Consider the following 10,557-nt stretch of genomic DNA (forward strand, 5'->3'; position numbering starts at 1 on the left):
CCTCTATGCACGCTGACCTCTTCATCGCATTGATATGCGGTGCCACACCAAGGAACTGCTGCACCAAGTTGAAATAACTTTTCGGCTCTGGCCTCTCTGGCCACAGATGACTCATGACATACTTCATGGCGAGTCCGGACAACCTATTTAGCTTGGCCCATTCGGCCAAACGATCGACTAATGACAGTGGACGCTCTGGATTGTGGAACTGCGACCAGAAGAGCTTTTCCACTTCGCGATCTTCTTGATCTCGGAAGTGTTCGGCCGCATCTGCGGCACTCGCTGCTAAATCCAGATAGGTGTCCGCCGTACTCCACATCTGGTCTAACGGAGCATGTTTAGGATCACAGAACTTCCTCCGTAGTATAAAGGGCTTTCGAGCCGCGATCTCTCCGGCCTAACGCAGCTCCTCCTTCATAGCTCTCATCGCAGAGCGAGCATCCTTGGCATCGGCAACGGCTTTCTTCAGGTCCGTCTGTTCCGCCCGATCTTCTTTTTCAAGAAGCTTGCAATGGTCAGCAGCGTTCTTCAGCTTCACGGCCATCTCGGCCATTTCCTTCTTGCTTCGGCAGTGAGCAGCCTGTTCCGCTTTCAGCTCTTCAATTGCCTTTCCGGCAGCCGCATCACTTTTCCTGGCTTGCTCCTTGGCTCGGGCAAGTTCCGCCCGAAGATTCTCCATGGCAGCAGCACCATCTGCATCAAGCGCACACATTGTAAGATATTGGCATAAAGCTCCTCTTACCAGGTGCCGCCGGAGGAATTACATACCTTGTGCCTCCTCAAGCCGCTTGTTGACAAGCGCGATGTCGGCATCTGCCACGTCAAGTTGCCGCTTTAGCTCGGCAAATTCATCAGTCCGGCTGGCCACCGGACACTTCGCCACCTGCGTATGAAGGTGGCATATTAGACCTGGGATTATGATCCTCTGCGCGTCGTCACTTTTGACAACGCACAGAGTCTCAGGGGCTACTATCTACACAGGGCGCATCTTATTTATGCGCATCTGTTGTCGGAGTAAATAGCCATGGGTAGCCTAGCCGGCTTCCCCTGGCCCTTCTGAAAAAATTACGATCCCGTCCGGCTCTCAAGAATCCATGACATGGGGCCGCCTTCCCCTTGCTGGCTGTCACCCAGGCCGGATTTCGGAAGGCGGCCCGACTTTAGCCCTCATGAAGAAAGCCATGGGAGGGCCGACTTCGAGAAGCCGGCCGTGAGAAGGCCGACTCCAAGAAGCCGGCTCCCATAAAGCGGTCGAGACCGTACCCTCAAAGTTTGCATCCACCTAGCGGCGATGTGACGGGGCGTGGCTACAGTGAAGCCTGCCACCCCCGAATCCCGGAGCACGCCTGGCACAGAGCGCCGTACGGGGTGGGCATGACCCGTCCGGCGCGGCACTGTTGCCATGTTGACCCTGATGTCACCCACGACGGGCCGCCAGCGCGGCCCACGGGCGGTGGGCCCCATGGGCAGAGAGACGCCCGAAGGCGGCCTGGCCTCCCCCAGTCGGCCCAAGACAGAGCCGGCTCCCCGCAGCCGGCTTGCTGCCTCCCTCGAAGGAGACGCCCCATTAAGGAGACAAGACACGGTGAGGCTACAGCGATCGCCCGCCGGGCGGCGGCACTGTAGCCACGCCTACCACGACGAAGCCCACGTCACCAAGATGGAGCAACAGTAACCAGCCGCCGACCAGGTCCTGGACAGTGGGGCCTGCCTGTCGACCAAGGGGCCGGCAGCTGGCGGGACCCACCAGTCGGCGGGCCCCAGCAGCCGGCGCAGAAGCCGGCGAGCGCAGTCACAGACGGCTGGGCCCCGCGCCCAGTCGGATTACCATTGTACCCCCGGGGGGTAGGCCTATATAAACCCCCCGGGGCACCCATGCAAAGGGTTCGACCCCTAGCTAGTTTTAGACACCACGCAAGGAGAAGAAGCAAGCTAGCCGTGCCCTTCTTCCTCCTTCCACCGAACAGCTCAAGGAGCATTGTGTAGTTACTTGTCCATCTAGTGATCATGCGGAGACCCCGCAGAGCAGCAGTAGGGGTGTTATCTCCATGGAGAGCCCCGAAGCTGGGTAAGATTCGCCGGCGTGCATGTCTTCGCCTCATCCCGTTTCCAGGCACCGGCGACGTCTTACTGGCTCCCACAATGATAAGCCACCTGTTGGCATATGTCGCACCTACCACCCGACATTTGGCGCCCATCGTGGGGCCAGGTGCACCGTCGTCCGGAGACCTGTTCTGGACGGGAACCCTCTTTCTCCCCAGCGAGCGTAGCCAGCCCGGCACGCCGATGGCGCTTGCCACGACGCGCTGCAAGGCGTCACCAGCATCTGCGCGCCGAGCAGCCCCGCCGATCTCCTCGACGAAACCCTCATCTCCGACGAGCTCGCCTCCGATGCGGGCACCGACCACCTCGCTAACCTCCTCGGCCAGCTCCATGTCTCCAGCGAGCCCGCTGTGGATCTGGAGTCGGTTGGCTCCACCGACCCGCTGCCTGTCGACTCCGACGCGGCCTCCTTCGGCACCTTCCCCACCAACGTCGCAATCTACAACGACCCGCTTCCCCGAGCCGATGGCTGCGGCGCTGTCACCACCGAGGTGATGGTCATCGGCCACGACGGCGCTGCTGACAAGAGCGCCCACGACGCCCCACACGCGGCGGCCCACGACTTGTTCACCCCCTCCCGGCTGATGCCGACGATGAAGCACTCGAGGCGCGCCGCCTCGCCCTCCTCGCAGAGGGCCGGAGGCTGACTTCCGTGAGACGCCTCACTGAGGCCTACCAGCGCGAAGCTAACCGCGCCGCCTTCGGCACGCCGGCCCCGGGCGGGCCAAGCCAGGCCGGCGTTGTCAAGCAACACGGCGCCGTCATCGCCGACACGCTGGGAGTCGACCGACCGGTCTATGCTACTCCGCTCGAGAACTTGCGTGCCGCCAAGGCGGCCGTGGATGAGTTGGACGGCTTGGAGGCCGAAGAACTCCCCCACATGACCCGGCGCATCCAGCAACTGATTGACGCGGCCGCATGGCGGCACGAAGCCAACGCCCGCGCGGGAAGCCCTCCCCCGCGCCGAGACCACAGCGCGACGTCCCAGACACCGACTACGAGCAACGCCCGCGCGCGGCGCGAGAAAGAGCCGGCAGCCAGCCGAAGCCGGACCCGAATCTCCATCGAGCGAGACGCGGACGGCCATCCCCGAGCCATGGAATGGCGGGGCAACCCGCCTCCGCCTCGACCCCGTGGAGAGAGATATCCCACCCCGCCGCCAGTGGCGCACCCGACTCTCAGCGGCCGACTAGGTCGCCGCGAAGGAGTCGGCGAGAATGACGCCCGCCATCGGATCGACCGCCTGGTGCGATCCCTGGCGCTGGAAGAAGAAGACGATGTCGGCCCGCCTTGTTTCGGCACCCGCATCCGCGACGAGCCTTTCCCCAAAGGGTTCTCGCTCCCAAGAGACACGCCCAAGTACAACGGCTCCGTGAAGCCGGAAGATTGGTTGATCGACTACTCCACGGCGGTCAGCATAGCCAATGGCAACCGGCGTGTTGCCGTGAAGTACGTGCCCCTCATGCTGCAAGGCATGGCGCGGACCTGGCTCAACAGCCTTAAGCCTCTCAGCATCAACAGCTGGCTAGATTTCACCGAAGCTTTCATCCGCAACTTCACCAGCACCTACAAGCGGGCCCCCAAGCCCAGGCAGCTCTCCCTGTGCGTACAGGGCCCAGCCGAATCCACTCGCGACTACCTCACGCATTGGGCCGAGCTCCGCAATTCTTGCGAGGGGGTGCACGAGGTGCAAGCCATCGAATATTTCACTGCCGGGTGCCAAGAAGGTACCCTCCTCAAGCACAAGCTCCTCTGCGACGAGCCGACTACCCTCAACGAGCTTCTGGACATAGTAGACAAATACGCCACCGCCGACTCTTCGATGAAGACCGAGCTCCGGGTAGACGCGTCCGGGAAAGTACTAAACCCGGCGCCCAAGACGCCGGCAGGGGATTCCGGCCGACGCCCACACCCGAACGACCACAAGCGCAAGGGCCCTGCGCCGCCTCCCGCCAGTCGGCAGGTGGCCACGGTCGAAGATGCGCTGCCTGAAGGGCGACCTGCGCCCAAGAAGCCCAAGGGCGGCCGGCCGGCTTGGCAGCCGGCTTTCTCCTACGAGCAAACTCTCGACGCCCCGTGCAAATTCCATAGCGGCGCGAAGCCGTTCAACCACACAACCCGGAAGTGCAATTGGCTCACCCGAATCTCTAAGGGTGAGGGGCTCGCGCCGCCTCCGCCTGCCGGCCCGCCGCCTCCGGCCGCTCGGCCCGCAGTCGGAGCAGTGCACGACGAATTCCCCAACGAGCAAGCAACCTACATCGTCTTTACAAGCCAGCTCGAAGACCGGCGTGGCAAACGCCGAGAGCACCAGGAAGTCAGCGTGGTCGCTGCCAACCCCGCCGGACACATGCATTGGTCAGAAAAGCCCATCAGCTGGAGCCAGGCCGACCATCCAGAGGTGAAGCCGTCTCCCGGCTCTTATGCGCTGGTCCTGGAAGCCACCCTCGCGATGGACAGACGCGCCGCCCGCTTCTCCCGCGTGCTGATAGACGGCGGGAGCAGCATCAACATCTTGTACCGCGACACCCTGGAGAAGCTGAACGTCAAGACAAAGCAACTCATGCCTACTCGGACAGTGTTCCATGGCATCGTACCTGGCCTGTCCTGCGCCCCCATTGGCAAGATCAAGATTGATGTACTTTTTGGGGACAAGGAGCATTTCCGCCAGGAAGCAATCTGGTTTGAAGTGGTGGACCTGGAAAGCCCTTACCATGCATTGCTTGGCCGACCTGCCTTGGCCAAATTCATGGCAGTTCCCCACTATGCATACCTCAAGATGAAGATACCAAGCACCAAAGGCGTCATCACCGTAGCCGGCGATTACAAGAAGTCCTCTGAGTGCACAGCAGCCAGCAGCCGGCTGGCCGAGTCCCTTGTGATTGCCGAGGAAAAGAAGATGTTGGACCGAGTCGTGGCCATAGCCGGCAAGTAGTCGGCTGTGTCCCCCGATCCCAAGGAGCATGATGCTCAAGGATCTTTCCAGCCGGCCAAGGAGACGAAGAAGATACCTCTTGACCCCGAGCACCCAGAGAGGTTTGCCGTCATCGGGGCAAACCTAAACAGCAAATAGGAAGGCAAGCTCGCCGATTTCCTCCATGAGAATCGGGACATCTTTGCATGGTCCCCCAAGGACATGCCGGGCGTCCCGAAGGAATTCGCCAAGCACAAACTACACGTCCGAGAAGACGCAAAGCCAGTCAAACAACCCCTTCGCCGACTGTCGGAGGAGAAACGCAGGATTGTGGGAGAGGAGATAGCCCGGCTTCTGGCAGCCGGCTTCATTATGGAAGTTTTCTTTCCAGAGTGGCTCGCCAAACCGGTCCTCGTGTTAAAGAAGAACAACAAGTGGCGCATGTGTATAGACTACACAAGCCTCAATAAGGCCTGCCCTAAAGATCCCTTTGCCCTGCCGAGGATTGACCAAGTGATAGACTCCACGGCCGGATGCGAGCTGTTGAGTTTCCTGGATGCTTACTCAGGGTATCACCAGATAAAGCTAGATCCGGACGGCCGCCTGAAGACCGCCTTCATCACGCCATTTGGAGCCTTCTGCTACCTGACTATGACATTCGGCTTAAGAAATGCCGGTGCCACTTTTCAGCGTTGCATGCAGAAGTGCCTCCTCAAGCTACTCGGCAGAAACGCTCACGTCTACGTGGACGACATTGTGGTGAAGACGGAGAAGCGCGGCACCTTGCTGGAAGACCTCAAAGAAACGTTTGAGAACCTACGCCGGTTCCAAATCAAGCTCAACCCCGAGAAATGCGTGTTCGTGGTCTCCGAACGCGGCATCGAATGCAACCCGGTGAAGATCAAGGCCATCGAGAGAATGGCGATCCCCACCAAGCTTCGAGACGTCCAAAAGTTCACCGGATGCTTGGCCTCCCTGAACCGCTTCATCAGCCGGCTCGGAGAGAAAGCTCTCCCCCTCTACCGCCTCATGAAGAAGAGCACTCACTTCGAGTGGAACGACCAGGCCGACCAAGCTTTTCACGAGCTGAAGAAGATGCTGGCCACGCCGCCCGTCCTAGCGGTGCCGACTGAGAAAGAGCCCATGCTCCTTTACATTGCCGCAACCAGCCGGGTGGTCAGCACCGTCATCGTAGTCCAACGCCCAGAAGAAGGCCGAGCCCAGCCGGTCCAGAGGCCGGTGTATTATTTGAGCGAGGTGCTGTCCACTTCAAAGTAGAACTACCCGCACTACCAGAAGATGTGTTACGGCGTGTACTTCACCGCCAAGAAGCTGAAGCCCTACTTTCAAGAGCATCCCGTCACGGTCGTATGCACCGCCCCGCTGGCCGAGATCATAGGCAGCCGGGACGCATCCGGCCGGGTGGCGAAATGGGCCATCGAGCTGGCCCCTTACACAATCTTCTACCAGCCCCGCACCGCCATCAAGTCCCAAGCACTGGACGACTTCCTCGTCGACTGGGCCGAGACCCAGTACCTGCCGCCGGCTCCCGACTCCACCCATTGGCGCATGCACTTTGACGGGTCCAAGATGCGCACCGGCTTGGAAGCGGGCGTCGTCCTTACCTCTCCCAAAGGCGACAAGCTCAGATACACGCTGCAGATTCACTTTGCCGCCTCCAACAATGTAGCCGAGTACGAGGCACTCATACACGGGCTCCGGCTTGCCAAGGAACTCGGCATCCGCCGGATCCTATGTTATGACGACTCAGACTTGGTGGTTCAACAATCATCCGGCGACTGGGACGCCAAGGATGCAAATATGGCAAGCTACCGCTTCCTGGTCCAACAACTCAGCGGATACTTTGAAGGACGCGAGTTCCTCCACGTACCGCGAGCCGACAACGAGCCAGCCGATGCCCTGGCTCGAATAGGCTCCACTCGGCAAGCAATACCAACCGGCGTCGCTCTACAACGCCTCCTCAAGCCGTCCATCAAGCCGTCTCCAGAGTCCGATTCCATCTTCATACCGCCTGACCCTGACGCGGCCGGGTCCGGCTCGAAGAACCAAGCAGGCGACCCCGGGACTTCAGTAGTCGGCCCGGGGACTTCGGCAACCGGCTCGGGGACTGCCACACCCGGCTCGGGGACTGCAGTAGCCGGCCCGGGGACTGCACCAACACTACAGCCGGCGGCCGACTCCAGCATTTCACCACCCAGCCCGCCCACCCTGGGGGCAGTAGCCACATTGGTAGTAGGAGAAGTCGCGGCTCCGTCATGGGCTCAGTCCATCCTCAACTTCCTAGTAAACCAAGATCTGCCGGCTGACGAAGCAGAGGTAAGACAAGTCCAACGTCGAGCCGGAGCATACACAATCGTCAACAGAGAACTCGTCAAGCACAGTGTCACTGGAGTCCTCCAACGGTGCGTCGAGCAAGAGAAGGGCATTGCAATCCTCAGAGATATTCACCAAGGAGAATGCGGCCACCATGCGGCTTCAAGATCACTCGTCGCCAAAGCTTTCCGCCATGGTTTCTTCTGGCCGACTGCTTTGGATGACGCCAAAGAATTAGTTAAATATTGCAAAGGGTGCCAACTCTTCAGCTCCAAGCAACACATGCCGGCTTCGGCACTCAAGACCATTCCCCTCACCTGGCCCTTCGCCGTTTGGGGACTGGACATGGTGGGCCCATTCAAGATGTCGCGCGGCGGCATGACGCATTTGCTCGTCGCCGTGGACAAATTCACCAAGTGGATTGAGGCAAAGCCGATCAAGAAGCTGAATGGGCCGACTGCTGTGACATTCATCGCAGACATAACAATTCGGTACGGCGTGCCACACAGCATCATCACCGACAATGGCACGAATTTTGCCAAAGGAGCCTTGGCACGTTTCTGCGCAGCCCAAGGTATCCGGCTGGACTTAGCATCCGTCGCCCACCCGCAGTCAAACGGCCAGGTCAAGCGAGCCAACAGCCTCATCCTCTCCGGCATCAAGCCCCGACTGGTCGTACCACTGGAGCGTTCAGCTGGCTGTTGGCTCGATGAGCTGCCGGCTGTCCTCTGGAGTCTGCGCACTACCCCAAACAAGTCAACCGGCTTCACTCCTTTCTTCCTCGTGTACGGTGCCGAGGCGATCATCCCAACCGACATCGAGTTCGACTCGCCTCGAGTAACCATGTACACGGAAGCGGAGGCCAAGGAAGCATGAGAAGACGGCGTCGACCTGCTGGAAGAAGGCCGGCTGTTAGCCCTCAGCCGGTCTGCCATCTACCAGCAGGGTTTGCGCCGCTACCACAGTCGGAAGGTCAGGCCAAGATCTTTCCAAGAGGGCGATCTTGTGCTCCGGCTGATCCAGCGAACAGCCAGCCAGCACAAGCTCTCGGCCCCTTGGGAGGGCCCCTTCGTCATCAGCAAAGCCTTAGGCAACGACTCCTACTACCTGATCGACGCGCAGAAGCCGAAGGCACGAAAGAGAGACGACTCCGGCAAGGAGTCGGAACGACCATGGAACGCCAACCTCCTTCGAAGATTTTACAGTTGAAATGCAGTATGTATCACGCCAACTTTTGTACTAAATACGAGACAATAGGCCCCCCAAGGAGGGCTCGGGGACTGCCATCTTTTATCTATGAATGAAATATCATGCTTATGACTTTGTCGTTTCATTTACTTGTTCCGTCCGGCACCGGGTTCGACTAGTCGGCCCGGGGACTGGCCAACTGGAGTTATATTAGAAGTCCTACCCGCGGTCAGACAAGTAGTGTGCCGACACTCAGGCTTAGCTCTTGCCAAAGTTGCAGTTCGAAGAACCGGCTGTCCGGCTGGCAAGAGCCGAAAGCAGGAAAGGATGCCCACACGAAAAATGGCCAGGAACCAAGACTAATATAACGAAAGCCGGTTTGCCGCCTACCACCGACCGACTACCGAAGTAGCCGGCCGGCCGGTTTCCATTCACTTCACTTCAATCCAAGAAAGCTCGAGTACTTGCCTCCCCAAAGAGGGAAGGCGGCAAAGGAAAAAGCCTAAGGATAAAAAGCATACGCGAATGGAAACCAAACATGCGCATAATAATATTTACATAAAAGACCTCCAAGAGGCCAGCATTCAACATAGTTTGGATACACCCCCAGTGGGTGGAATTGCGAAAGCTTAATAAAAATTGTTCAAAAGGCAACAAGCAGGAAAAATAAGGACGGCAGGTCAAGCTGGCGGACCGACCGACGAGCCGGGCTGGTCGGCGGAGACGGTTGTGCCGGCTGAAGGAGTGGCCGGCTGGCGAACCTCGGCTTGATCACTGCCTCCCGCAGAGGGCGCGCTTCCACACGCCTCGTTGCTGGAGGCACGATCAGCCTGAGGCCGGCCGGTTGGTCCACTAGCCGGCTCGACATCTTCACCGTCCTCTTCTTCGTCATCCTCGCCCTCGTCGCTGGAGGCGATCTCCTCTGCCGAGTCCTCGCCCACCGCCGGGTTCAGCCCGAACCACTCCTCCGGCTGGGCAACGCCGTCATCATTGATTTCAGGTGCAAAAACGCTGATGTCGGTGCACTCGGCGATCGTCGAAGCACGCTGGGCGATAGCCGGCCGCACCTCCTCCAGCTCCGCGTCGGCCTCCAGCCGCCAAGTGCGCAGCTGGTCCAGGTTCAGCCCTGGGTACCAAGCTCGAACGAACTCCAACGCCCGACCGGCTCCAAGACGGGCCGCCGACACCTTCCAAGCTTCAAAGCGACCGACTGCGACCTCCAGCCAGTCGGCAGTCCGGCTTGGGGTGCGGGGGATCATCTCGCCGGGCCAGAGGGCGGCCAACACCTGCGCCCCGGCACGTTGGAGCCGGCGAAGCATCCGGTGAGCCGGCTGCTGCCGCGCTTGGACAGCCAAGAGCTGCTCCTCAAGCGTCCGATTCGCGTCCGGCGCAATGTTGACCCCCGCCTGACGGCGCGCCTCGCGATGGGCCTCGATGGTTTGGGCGGCGAAGGTGGAGTAGCCGGGAAAGTAGTCTGCACAAGAAAATAGGCAGCAGCACAAGTCAGGCCAAAAACCAGGCGGCAAGGGGCAGGAGAGGAGCGAGGAAGGCGGCTTACCGTCGATCAAGTCCTGGATGCGGCCGAAGCCTTCATCCAGCGCTCGCCGGGTCTCAGCCCAGATCGCCGCCTCAGTCTCAAACTCTGCCTTCAGGGCGGCCTCTCTATCCTCCGCTTTCTGCAGGGCCGTTTTGTGGCTCCCCTCTTGGTCAGCCAGCTTCTTGGCCAGGCGGTCACGCTCCTGGACCAAGGCAGCGTACTCAGCATCCTTGGTACGAAGGGCGGCCTGCGGTTCGCCGAGCTCCCTCCTCAAATCGGCGTTGGCCCCTGAAAGAACAAAAGAAAAAAAACCAATAAGGAAAAAGTTGTCAAGGAAGATCCAACCCGACCGCTCAGCAGTCGGGCCGAATCTCGGGGACTACACCTAGTGGGTGCGCTGACGCGCCCCCATAGGAGACAGACAAGATCAAGCACTTACTTCGGCTGTCGGCCAGGTCGTCGGTCTTCCGACCCAACTCCTGAG

The sequence above is a fragment of the Triticum urartu genome, chromosome 3, assembly GCF_003073215.2.
Source record: "Triticum urartu cultivar G1812 chromosome 3, Tu2.1, whole genome shotgun sequence".
Lineage (NCBI taxonomy): Eukaryota > Viridiplantae > Streptophyta > Magnoliopsida > Poales > Poaceae > Triticum > Triticum urartu.